This window comes from Sciurus carolinensis, chromosome 17 (assembly GCF_902686445.1).
Source record: "Sciurus carolinensis chromosome 17, mSciCar1.2, whole genome shotgun sequence".
Classification (NCBI taxonomy): Eukaryota; Metazoa; Chordata; class Mammalia; order Rodentia; family Sciuridae; genus Sciurus; species Sciurus carolinensis.
Window position 1 is genome coordinate 16,133,497 of NC_062229.1, and position 12,666 is coordinate 16,146,162.

Sequence of the window (12,666 nt, forward strand, 5' to 3'; positions counted from 1 at the left end):
AGTCTCAGAGCAAAATGGAGTCTGTTTAGTCATTTCCCTTAGAGTCTGGCCTATAATATTCTCATGGAGCCAGATCTGTCAGCCCATCACAGCTATTGTGAATTGAACTGCTGTAATCATTGTTGTGACTCCATTTTTGTAGTATTCTGATTCTAGAATTTGGATATATTCCAAGGGGTGGGATAGCTGTGTCATATGGTGGTTCCATTCCTAGATTTTTGAGGAATCTCCAGACTACATTCCAGAGTAGTTTCTCTAATCTGCAGTCCCACCAAAAAATGTGTGAGTATAACCTTTTCCCCACATACTCACCAGCATTTATTATGATCTATATTCTTGATACTTGTCATTCTGACTGGAGTGAAATGAAACATGAATGTCGTTTGATTTGCAGTTCCTGATTTCTAGAGATGTTGAGCAAGTTTTCTTACATTTATTGTATTTATTGGGCATTTGCATTTGTGTTTCTTTTAAGAAGTGTCTCTTTATTTCTTTTGCCCATTTATAGATTCAGTTATTTGGTTTATTATTACTTTTGCATGTGTGTTATTTTTTTAAGTTCTTTACATATTCTGAATATGAATCCCCTGAGAATCAGGTGGCAGAGACCTTCTCCCATTCTGTGGGCTTTCTCCTCAAGCTCTTAACTGATTCCTTTGTTGCACAGAAGTGTTTTAACTCGATGTCGTCCTTCTCTGGATTGTTGGTTTGATTTCTTTAGGAGTCTTGTGAAGAGAGTCAGTGCCTGTGCCAACACATTGGAGCACGGAGCCTACATTTTCTGTAGCAGTTGCAGCCTTTCTGGTCTAATTCCCAGATCTTTGATCCATGTGCAGTTCACTTTGTATAGGGTGAGAGTGAGGCACCTGCTTTCCTTCTTCAGATCCAGCTTTCCTGGCACCACTGGTATTAAAGACTCTCTTCTGCAATGTGTGTATTTTGCACCTTTGTCTGGAACCAGGTGACTGTGTTTGTGTGGGTGTGTTTGTGTCTTCCATTCTATTCCATGATCTTCGTGTCTGCTTCGGTTCCCAAGTCATTCTGTTTTTGTCCCTATAGCTCTGTAGTATTTTGGGGTCTAGTGTAGAGATGCTCCAGCATTGCTCTTTATTCTCAGGGTTGCTTTGGCTGTTTATCGTCTCTTTTTCTTACAAGTGAATTTTAGAACTATTCTTTCTATTTCTGTGAAGAATGTTATTGGTGTTTTCATGGCAATTGCATTGAATACTTATGTGGCATTTTTGACAATAGTGATCCTGCCTATCCAAGAGCATGGAGGGTCTTCCATCTTCTAAAATCTTTTTCACTTGTTTTCTTCAGTGTCCTCTGATTTTCCCTGTCGAGGTCCCTCACCTCATTTTTTAGATTGATTCCCAAGTATTTTATTTTAAATGTTTTAGGCCATTGTGAGTGGGACACTTTTCCTAATTTCTTTTTCAGCACATTCATTATTGCAGTATAGGAAAACAATTCAACACCTTGTATCCTGCTACTTTGCTGAGTTCATTTATCAGTTCTAGAAGACTTTTGATGGAATTTTCTGGATCTTCTGCATACAGGATCATCTCATCAGCAAAGAGATAATTTGACTTCTTTTCTATTCGTATTCCTTTAATTTCCCTCTTTTGCTTGATTGCTCTGGCTAGTTTTGAGGACTATGTTGAATAGGAGTGCCGAGAGTGGATATCCTTCTCTTGTTTCTGACTTTCAAGGAAATTCTTTCCATTTAATTAAGTATGACATTGGCCAAAATTAATAAAATTGCATATAAAAAATACAAAGGATTTATGAAATGAAGAGTTGGTTCTTGAAAAGATAAACAAGGTTGAGACACCCTCAGCAAAACTAACCAAAAGAAAGAGAAAAAAGATCTCAATCAACAAAATCAGACTTGATGTCACCATAGACACTACTGAGATCCAGAGGATCTTCAGAAACTACTTTGAGAATGTACACTGTAATAAGCTAGAAAATTGTGGGGATGTTGATGGAAATGTGATGTTTACATGAGTGAACACATTCCACTTCCTCCCTTCTGCATGGAAATACCACACTGATCTGTGATCCTCCCAGAGTCCTGAGTTGCTCTGTTCACAAAACCTTGTCAATAACATCAGCTGGATTAGCTTCTACATCCTATGTGTTTTCTCTCTTCTGGACACTTCTTCTCATATATTCTCCATACTGAGAATTTCACCAGCCAGGTGCAAGTCCAAAAGCTTTTTCTACCTCTGGGTCTCAGCATTTGGTGGTCTCCTCCTTGCTTTCTGGCACTGGATGTTAGTTAGCTTTATGATATTATAACAATATACCTGAGATGATCAACTTCTAAAGAGGGAAGGTTGTTTGGTGCTCACAGTTTTGAAGTTTCCGGGTCATGATGTTTGACCCCATGACTTTGGGCCCGTGACAAAGAGCACATGGTGTGTGGCAGGGTGCATGTAGCAGAGCAAATCTGTTACCTCATGGAAGTGAAAGAAAGAGCAAGAGATTGGGATTCTACAAACTCTTTCAAGGGCCTGTCCCCAGTAACCTAGGGCATCACACTAGGCCTTGCCTCTTTAAGTTTCCACCATCTCCCAATTCCACCAAGCTAGGGAACATGCCTTTCACACAGGGGCCTTACCTAGGTCCTTCAGCCATTCTGTCCTCTATGACAAGTTTGATGTGGCCTCAGTGATATGCACAAAGGTCACCCAATCCTGAATCCCTTCATCTACTATCTGAGGAGCAGGGATGTGAAAAGGTCCTAAGGAGACTCCTCAGCATGATGGTGCCTCTCAGTGAAGGGACCGTGGCAGGACTCTCCTGAGTAGCCATGTGCCTGACACTGAGGGCTGGGGAGCCTGGCCTCCTCCATCCAATCCTTGACTACTTCTGCTTTTACCAGTTTTAAAGCAGCTCTGTCCTTGAGTCTTTCTTGGGGGTCTTTCACTGCCCTACCTACTTTTCATCAGGTTATCAATTGGCTCACCCTTCACTTTTCAACTAGTAATGTTCACTTTTTAAAAAATGTTTTAATTAGTGCACTATTCATAACGATAATTATTCATAATACTGGGGACCATTTTGACAATCATCCATGGACTAAATTTGCTCCACTTAAGTCCCCAGTAGGTCCTCATTCCTTCCCCTTCTACCTGCCTGTCTTTCCCTTCCTTTCCTCTACAGGTTTGAGGAACACAACTGACAAAATTATCCTATATGCACATATGGATATACCACAGTGAATTTCTCACCTTGTTGTATGTGTACAAACCACCAATTAAGTAAAAGAATAGAGTAATTTTAACATTTTAGCAGGGAGATAGTGGGAACTGAACTCAGGGGGCCTTGACCACTGAGCCACATCCCCAGCTCTGTTTTGTATTTTAGTTAGAGACAGAGTCTCACTGAGTTGCTTAGTGCCTGCCTGACTTGTGCCGAGGCTGGCTTTGAACTCATGATCCTCCTGCCTCCGCCTCCTGAGCTGCTGCGATTACTGGCATGTGCCACTGTGCCCAGCCTAATTTTAACTGTTAATTAGTGCAGCCTGGCAATTTTTCAGTCATCTACAGTAATGATTTGTTTTTAATTATTTTAATGAATGAAATCTTGCACATTTAATTTGTATCTTTGCAAATGGTGTTATTTGTGCTTCTTTGGAAATATTACCCTGAATTCAGTTCAAAGGTTTCCTTCCTTTATATGTGGTTCTCTCTCCTTTCAGTGATACCCATTTTAATGAATTTTTCTCCTCACACAAAACATGGTTTCCTGGAAATTCAGTACTATATCTTACCTGTGTTTGCATCTCTGATGTCTAGTACAGATCTCCTTGAGGCTGTGTAAATCAGGCCACTCTCTTAGGTCTGATATTAAGCGGGTTCTAGAGACACTTTATGATACTACTTGAAACTCAAGTGAAATAGAAATCTTCTCATATAAACTCCTACTTCTGGAATTCTCCCCAAAAGAGAAGTGTTCTGCAATGGCTGTGCAGTACTAGGTATAAACACCAAAATAAGAGTTCTTAAGTTTCCCTTAATATTTTAATTTTAAATTTCTTGGTATATGCATGAAATTGACCACATTTTCACATTTATGAGTTAGTTGTATTTATTATTCTAAATCACAGGTTCATGTATTTCCACCATTTTTCTAAAGATTTTAAAAAAATATCCTAGCTGGTTTCAAATACTATGCATGTGTCTGGTCTGCGATTTTGGATTAAATTTAATTTTACAACAGTTACTAAAATGTTGGTTTCTGCCTTATACAATCTATTATATATTCCTCTAGTTTTTTCATTTGCTTTTTATGTCATAACAATATTTATGTGGAATGGCATGACAAGCTGATGCATCTGTCCATCACGTTATGATCAAAGCAGGCCAGCTCTGCAGACTGAGTCTCCTTTCAGTGCATTATCTCGACAGTGACTTTTCTACAGTTCTTCCATATTTGAGGCTCTTTGCATTTACTTAGCTTCGTTGGATGATCCAGGGTACAGTCCCTATCTATGTTCGGTTTATTAGAAGTCTTTTCATGTAGACTTCACTGGGAGATACGTATCAGCTAACCATTTTTTCCTCTTTTGCCAGTGATTGTGGTAGAGACTGTGGGACACCAAGCTGAGTAAGAAAACAGACCTCTGAGGAGGAGAAGAAGCTGATGCTCAGTCATGAAGCACAGTGCTCTGTGAAAGTCCACATCATTAGGGACAGCGGGTGAGATGCTGATGCCCAGACACACAAGGGAACCACAGTGCAAAACTGGGGTCCCAGGATCTCCTCAAGTTCAGAATGACACAGAGGCTTGGTTGTCAAGTGTGGTTTCTTCATGGAAGGAGTACGATGGTTCACTATGACTTTCAATATCAACAAGAGAAAACTAATGTCTCACAGTTGTTTCCATTAGAGATTTATTCTCCAGAAATCCATTTTGAACCTGGAGACACATGGGAATTACAATATTTCCAATACAACTTTGAAGATGTCTTTGAGGAAATACAGATATGATAGAGGGAAAGACTCTGTAGATGTCAGAGAGAGCGCAAAGCTTAGCAAGCAGAATTAAATCATTTGTAGAGAAGTTGAAATCATCACAGAAACAAAAACTAGAAAGTAAAGAGAAGGAGCAAGTGGCAGGTCTATAATTTGATCAAAATAATTCGATTTTTGACTGTGAGCTTTTGAATTCTGCAATCAACAGCGATTTTTAAGATTCAGAAGCTTTTACAGTTTCTCTCCCTAAGAGTGATTTCAGAGCGCTCTTGATGTCCTTATTCCTCAGACTGTAGATGAAGGGGTTCATCATGGGGGTGACCACGCTGTACATCACTGAGGCTGTGGCACTGGAGTGTGCATTCTGGGTCACAGCAGAACTGAGGTACACTCCCAGGAGTGTGCAATAAAATAAGGAGACCACGGAGATGTGAGATGCACAGGTGGAGAAGGCTTTGTACTTGCCCTGAGCTGATGAGATTTTACGGATGGAGGACACTATCTTAGAGTAAGAGTAAAGAATACCAGCAAGGGATCCACCACCCAGCAGTCCAGCGACAAAATATAGCACCATATTATTTATGAAAGTGTCAGAACAGGCAAGGTGGACCAACTGATTAGGTTCACAGAAGAAGTGGGGGATTTCCAAGTCTGTGCAGAAGGACAGCCGCAACACCATTAAGATTTGTAGTAAAGAATTGAGGGAACTAATGGCCCAGGATGCCAGCACCAGTAACACACAGAACTGGGGCTTCATGATGACCATGTAATACAGGGGTGACAGATGGCCACAAAGCGGTCATAGGCCATCACAGTCAGAAGGAAGTTGTCCAACCCTACAAGTAATGTAAAATAATAAATCTGTATGATGCAGCCTTCATAGGTAATCACCTTGCTCTGTGTCTGGATGTTCACCAGCATCTTTAGGACGGTGGTGGTGGTGAAGCAGATGTCCACAAAGGACAGGTTGGAGAGGAAGAAGTACATGGACGTGTACAGGTGGGAGTCTGAGATGGTGGCCAGGATGATGAGCAGGTTCCCCAGCACAGTGACCAGGTACATGGAGAGGAAAAGCGCAAAGATGAAGGGCTGCAGTTCTGGATCTTCTGAAAGTCCAAGAAGGAAAAGTTCCAAAATTTGTGTGTCATTTTGTGGTTCCATGTGCTGTATGTGAATACCAGGAAAGAGAAAAATAACACAGCTCATTTGGGTCTCAGGTCCTTTTCGAACATCCTCTGTGCCATCTCTGATTGGGAACTCCTATTTTCTCTGCCCTCTTCTCAATATACTGCACATTCTACAATTTTCATGAACAATCCTTTCATGGATTGTAATTAATGAAATTAAATTGAGTTAAAACCATGTTCCTGGTATTGTTTAGACAGTGGCCCCTTCAATATAAATGCTCCTACAATCCAATCCTGAAGATGGAGTATTAGTAGATTGGTTAGTTCAAATAACACATCTCAAATAAGATTCTTAAAATATATGCCACAAATAAAGGACACAAAATTGGAGAGAGATGTAAACATTACCGAATGTGTACATGGTTTGCAACAGCTCATGGAATTCCATAAACATGTATGAGTTAAAATAAAACAAACAAAATCAGCATTCCTGTAACATATACAGTGTCCCTGCTGTGAATCAAACATGGACAGGTGAAAGGAGAGGAGGTGGAGGTGCTACTTCTATAGGGGTGAAAGAAAGACAGGCAAAATGTTGGCATTTGAAGATTTGTGGAGGAGGAGGGTTCCCCTGAGGCTGTCTGCAGAAGCCTTGGCTGTGTGCAGGATCCCACCAGGAGGTGAGAACCCTGCACTGGCCCTAGGGTAGGGTTTGCTGCAGACACCCAAGATACAAAGGAAGCCCTCCAGGCAGCCAGGAGAGCACGTTGGAGGTGGAGAGCTTGGTGGAGAGCTGAATGTTGAAGGAGGAGCTGGCCTCTAGCACAGCAGAGGTGTTCACTTTCTCAAGAAGCGGGGGTCTTTGGACCCCTGCAGTTGTGTCCCTTTTGCTTTGTTTTAAGCAGCTTTGTTGAGGTGTAGTTGATTAACGAAGAAATGCATGTGTCTACTGTGTGAGGATGGATATATTTAGACAGAGCAAACCCGTGGTCCCATCACCACCTTCCATGTTCCAGACACAACCAGTGATTCCCAGAGTCTCCTTGTGTCCCTTCTGGTTTTTATTTCATTTTTCTTGACCTAAGAACACTTAACATAAGACCTACCTAACAGCAATTTTGTACACACACAGTGGCCTATGGTTAGCATTTGGCAGTTTGTCATGGAGTAAGCGTCAGAAACCCATCACCTTATGTAAGTCTAACTATCCCATTAAAACAACTCGTCTTTCCCTCCTCCACTACTCCATCACCCCTCTTGTATTCTGGCATCCATGAGTTTGAGTATTTTAGGTATTTAAGTGCAATCATGCATTAGTTTGATTTCAAAAGCATTTGGAGAATCAAATTGAGTTCCTCCTGATTTCTCTCTGTGGGTTAGGATGTCATGTGTCTGTATTGTGAGAGTCACAATTTGGTCAGAGAAGGGCTGTATAAGAAAAGGTCCTGGTGTGAATATAGATTGTGTACAACCATAGAAATGAAAAGTTGTACTCCATTTGTGTACAATTAATCAAAATGTCTCCGTAATATAACAAAAATATTTTAATTATAAAGATAAAAAAAGAAAAGGTCCTTCCAGGTCAATGTTCCTGATAAGCACAGATGGAAAAATACCCACCAAAGTACAATAAACAACTCATTCAACAGCAAGTTAGAAACGTTATTCCTGCCACAACCACCACCTCTCTGAGATGTATTTAGAGTTTTTCTTTTTTAGTGTCTTGTATTGAATTCACTGTGGTGTATTCATATATGTACATATGGAAGTTTGGGAGAGGGAAGATGGAAGTGCTGGGACCAATTAGAACAAACTAAACTCCATGATCTTGTGAGTATGTTAAAATATATCCTAATGTTGTATATAGCAAAAAGGAATCCATAAAAAATAAAGAAATAAAAAAAGAAGTTTTATGCCTCTTTTCGAATGTAGAAGCTCAAAAACAGCCGCTCTGAGGACTGCTCACTCTGCAGCAATCTGTAGGCTCCTGCTCCCAAGGGAGTTACGGCACAGATGCACTTATTTAACTGTTGTCTGTGGTGTATGGTGGCACAATATAAAAACCAAATGAGCAAAGATCTTACCTGCATTGTTCATTTTGTGTTTTCATAAATTGGGTATTTATATAGAAATATAACGTGCAAGAATTTAAGAGTTTGTACAATATACAGAGTGATCAGGTTTATAAAATGCACTCAAAATAACTGCATGAAATGAATTTCAATGAGAATCTAAAATAAATTCTCAAGAAAATAGCAATCATTTAATCACATCAACCTGGGTCTCTATGTCAAGATTTAATTGACAAAGAAAAATGAAATAATAACAACAGATATTTTTAGGAGCAAGGAAGAAACAATCTAATGTTATAAGATGACAGAAAATGTGCTTCAGACATGGAATACAGTAGCAACAGTAATGAAATTCATAAAAGTGATTAATGTATTCTTACCTTCCATGTGAGCTGGACACATTATATGCATGATCATTCTTATTCCTCCCAGGAACCCCAAGAAACCAATTTTTATGCCTATTGTGAAATAAGGGGATTCCCCCAAATACACTGATATTTGTATGGATAAAGATATGCTTAAAATTGATGTGGGCAATATTTTGTTAAATGCAAAATAATGTGTTCTATGAGGGCTGGTTTGTAGCTTAGTTGTAGAGCACTTGCCTAGCACGTGTGAGGCACTGTGTTTGATTCTCAGCACTGCATATACATAAATAAAAAAAGGTCCATTGACCACTAAAAAATATTTTTAAAATTATTCCACAAGATGGTAGGAGATGATTGCTCTTTATAAAAAGAGAACCAATCAAAATTGGCAAAACTGCCATAATAAGAAAAAGCAGCCATGGAAGAAGACAGCAACAGGTATAAAAGGCAATTTATGGATATAAGGATGCACTCTCTGAACTTACAGGTGAGGTGATGATGAATATTCAATGTGACTGGCAGATTTGCTCATACAAAATCCATGAAGTCTCACATATCCCTCTTTCAAAACATGTCTACACATGTACAAGAGAGCTAGATGGCAAGGAGAAACCTTAGTGGAGCAGACTTCCAGTTCTTCCTTTGAGATTCAAAAGGTAAAAACAGAACCCATGAAAACAAAGAGCTGGCACAATTTGGAATTGCAAAGAGAGGGGAAAAGCTAACAAATTTCAAAATTGATTTAGCAACAACAGTAGTAAAATATTTCAGTGTGTAGCCCTTAGTTTTCCCTTTACCTGATAAATAACGTGTATTTGTTTTTCATGTGAAGTCCCTGCAGGAGAGAAGGGATTGTGAAATGTATGTCTCATGAACTGTTACTGTAAAGAAGGATTCCTGGGCAGAGCATTACTCTGATCTTTGTAATGAATAGAGAAACAGGCTCGAGTAGACTCCTTGATCAAAACAAAGGAGGAAAAGACCCCAGCTTCATGCATGTCCCTCCAGCCTAATACACAATTTTGTTTCTCCTTGATGGAGAAGCTCCTTGGATATGGTCCAATTATGTAGGAAACACTGTATGCCACCTCCTCATTCAGTCCAATCCAGCTGCACCTCCACTCCTGTCAGCAATGATCTGCACACTGCAGAGTCTGAGATAAACACACATTGAAACACATTCAATATATTGCAAGTTAGTTAGTCAAAGATGCAGACAGATATGGTGACTTTGAATTCTGGTCTGGCTTGGTGCTCCGGGGACCACAAGTATTATTTGTCAGCTTCCACTCTTGCTGAACCTTTCATACAATACCTACTGGGCTCTCAGACTCACCTGGATGGGGTCTCTGAGAAGAATCCCCCAGTAGAAGACTGGATTCCTCACAGGTTGATCGATGATGGAGAATGGAACTCTGTTCCCTGATAAGCTGGTCTGAAGGAGTGAAGCACTGGTACCTAGCCTAACTCAGGACTCAGAAGAAATGACCAGGTCCTGTTCAATTCAAGACTGTATCCACTGAGGGACATCAGAGGGTCTATTATATCTACCCACGTCTGCTCATTCGGTACATTACCTCCACTTACCTCAGTCCCTGAGCACCTGATTTCCCTGTGGGACACTGGTCAGAGCAGAAGGAACTTCTTTCTGTACATTCTATATACCCAAAACATCTGGTTAGAAATCCAATCTCCCTTGTTCCTTCTCCATGATGTCTCTTGCCTTCTAGAAATCTAACCTCCCTAGTACTTTTGACACATTCTTATTCATAATCTCCTCCAAATTCAGAGGTACCTGACTTTTAGTCTTTGGAAACCCAAAGCGCTGGCTTGTAGAGAGGACACATCTCCTGACGTCTTCAGAAAATGGCTACTCCCCCTTCATCGAGAGAGAAGACTGTATTCATTTGTATAAAACCATCGGAAGTTACCATAACCCTTACTTCCTCATGTTTTTTACAGAAGAGGTAAGAATGTTCATGCTTGGAACACAAGTTCACAATTGTCATTAATGAAAAGTTTGATAATGATAAAGGATATACTTAGATATAGTTTGTTCTGTTATACAGCACTGGGGCTGGGGTCCAGCAACAGTCAAGTGTAGGCTTTCTGAAGTCTTCTCCACCCTGAGCACCTCCACCCACCTCAGTTCTGATCTTAGGTGTCAGATGTGGACCCAACTGGCTTAGCTTCTACCTGAACAAGTTCACGCTTGCCCTCATCTATGCCCTTCATGAAAGGAAATCAAGCTCCTCATACAGAAACTTGATACATTTCCGCTTCTCCATGGAGCTTCTGAGTGAACTAAGTTGTAGGTTAAAGCTCACTGGACATGACCTGCTCAGAGCAGATACTCCACAGACAGCAGCCATGTGACCATCACCTTGCTCCTCATTGACTCAGGTCACTGTGACATCACAAGGTTTTCCTGGCATAGGAACAGAGTTCAGCATTGACCTGCTCCTGGGAGATGGGGAGTGGGGAGTGGTGTGGAGGGGATGTTGTTCCAGAACATAGATGGGCAGCTCTGATCCTGAGTTCACTACCCTGTGCTGTGTTGGAATCATGGGCACCATCTCTGACCCACTCATGAGGGCTCCAAGTAGCCACAGTAAGGGTTTTGGACGATTTCCATCTGTTTTACTATGGTCAACTCTTGAGAATGTCTCTAAAGAGGATGTTTCTTGGTTCATTGAAATTTTCATTATTTTCTCATCTGAGGGTGTGGATGCCTGGGAGCTGGGGGTTGCTGTTTCCTGCTCAGTTCTATAACATCCGTTGCTAGCCCAGGAAAAGATAAACATCCAGAATGCAAAGTAGGACTCCTACTGAAAATCTATTACCCTCACATCATCTTAATGTCAAAAACTGGTGAGTTGGGCACTGTTTGGAGTACTTGCTTTTGAACTCTAAGTAATTTCATCATCCAAATTGTGACCTACAGAAAGGAAAGGTAATTTTTAAAAGAGAAAAGTTGGACTTCATTAAAATTGTGTAAGATTGCTGGTGTGGTGGTGCCCATCTGTAATCCTAGTAGCTGAGGAGGCTGAGGCAGGAGTCTCACAGATTCAAAGCCAGCCTCTGCAACTTAATGAGGCCCAAAGCAAGTGAGCTATTGGAAGCCATGTATAAATTATGTTTTGTTTGAGGAAGCATAAGGCAGGGAGGCTACTTTTCTGGGAACTCCTCCGTGAAATTCCCCGGTTTGAGAAAGCCCAGATCATGCTGGGGCCCTGTCTTATCTCGCAGTCACAGGTTCAAACACAGCTGCCCAGTGTTGGTCATAAGCTGCCAAGTCCAAAACAGGCTGTTTCCCCAACTCTTACCCTGTTTTCCTAAAGAAGCTGCTTACTGCTTCCCTTTGGTGTGTTCCATTATAAATAGAGCATGTGTGAGCTTTTCTCTTTGTCATGATCAGATCCATTGAGTCTCTCCCTCCCCGTCTATGTCCCCTGCTTTTGAATATATGATTCTTGTCTTTGTCTTTACTTTTTAATATTTCTTATCTGGCTTTTATTTCCAGTCGAACCATGCCTCCAATTGTCACCCACTCCTTCCACACCCAGGACACAGGCATAATCCTGTTTGAAAATAAAAAAAATAAAAAGTACTCAGGAATGTGTTTCAGGGATTAAGTCACCCTGGGTTTTATCTCTGGTACCAAAAGCATTTTATAAAAATTGCTTATCAAAGGATAGAATGAATAAGTGTAAAGGGAAGGTACTGATTAGAAACGAACACATGAACATCCAACAAAGAATTTAATTTGTCGTACAAATTTAAAGAAAAAGATTCAAAATGCTCTTGATTGAAGACACCCTTTGTTACAGAATATTTATAAATTGTCAATAAGCACAATAGGCAAAGCAGCTCTATTTCAGTCCAGCCATGGAGACTGTGTCCAAACTATGAAGCACCCTGTTCCATCACCCTTGGTGATGCTTATCCAGGCACAGGGTCAGTAGTACTGTCACCATGAGGTCAGCAGCCTGCACAGACGTGCTCTCAGGACTCTCATGACCCTGTTCCTCAGGTTCTAGATGAAGGGGTTCAACATGGCAGTGACCAGGGCATACAGGATTGGGCAAACACCCCTGTCCAGGAGTCATGTGTC

The 12,666-nt window shown here is 40.8% G+C and overlaps 1 pseudogene; it reads right to left on the reverse strand.

The window, feature by feature from the left end:
- Window positions 1-5,199: 5,199 nt before the first annotated feature.
- Window positions 5,200-6,047, reverse strand: LOC124968090 (olfactory receptor 19-like; annotated as a pseudogene).
- Window positions 6,048-12,666: the final 6,619 nt, after the last annotated feature.